Here is a 1316-nt window from a genome sequence, read left to right on the forward strand (position 1 = left end):
ACCAAGCCTCTGCGACACCCATCCATGCGGCCGCTGCTCCCGCTCACCCCGTCATATCTCCTGACCGCGCGCACATGGCTCGAGAACATGGCGAGGAGGCATCGTTGCGCTGTCACAGCTCGCTTCTGCGGGCATGCTATTGGGCTGTTGAGTAAAGCAATCAACCACGAATACATGCCTGCCGGTGGTTGACTATGTCGTTTTCTTGATCGAGCCAGTCATATGAGTGGCTGCCAGCTACTGGCTGGCCGCACTATTCATGTGACATGACATTGATATGAGGATTTTCAATAGTGCCTTCGTTGTTGCTGTAGTACTACTTCGGTTGTGTACCGCGAGCACTAATCATAAGCCTCACCATGAGAGTACTGGCATGATTGCCCCGCAAACACGAAATTGAAGTTCCGAACGACGAAGTCGACTTTCCTAAAGGGACGAAATTGAAGTTCCAAAGGTGTACTCGACGAAGTTGAAAGTTCTATGACGAACTCGAAGGTTCGAGAGTCGAAATTGAAAGTTCTATTAGGACGAACTTGAACTTCCTATCGACTTCAGACGAACTTGAAAGTTCTATGACGAAGTTGAAAGTTCTAATTGCGAATATGGTCTTCCCGTTTCGGATTCGTACCTCCAACTTCGCGCGTCCCGACGAAATTGATGGTTCCATAGACGAACTAGATGTTTAAAAGGTGTAGAATTCTGTGACCAGAGATTGGTCTTGAAATGTTCGAATTCACGTGTGGCTGCGTGAGTATGGCGCGCTCAAGTATCTAACGATCAGCTTCACAGGAAAATCAAGGTTATCTCAATGAATTGGGTCCCAAAGTCTTCGCCGATGAGTCATACAGCAAATCCCTGGCATTATGCGTTCTGTGATATCTTCGAACACACGCTCTGGGGTGAGGAATTTCAGGTTTGGTACGTCTGGTCGCACAGCTTCGTTTATCGGGACCATGATATCTCATGTTGATGTGTTTGTTGTAGATGGCCCGAGTTCAATATATGGATCGATCCGATCGATTCGATCGTTATGAACTACACTATGATTGAGCATGTTGCCCGATGATCAGGATATCTATTGGTGTTGCTCAGCTCACATGGGTCGCGTTTGCAGTGCGGAAAATAATGTATGAGATGGTAAAGTATGGACAGTAATACGCTACATCAACACACTCCATTGACATAGTGCGATACATCGTCGGAAACACATCTTAACTGGAGTCTCCAGTCTGGGGTTTCTCAAGGTATAATATTGGAAACGGAGTCCGCATTTCTACTTTCCATTTCTTCATTTCCACATTTCGCATTGAAAGCCA

The sequence above is a fragment of the Perkinsus marinus genome, assembly GCF_000006405.1.
Source record: "Perkinsus marinus ATCC 50983 genomic scaffold scf_1104296950272, whole genome shotgun sequence".
NCBI lineage: Eukaryota > Perkinsozoa > Perkinsida > Perkinsidae > Perkinsus > Perkinsus marinus.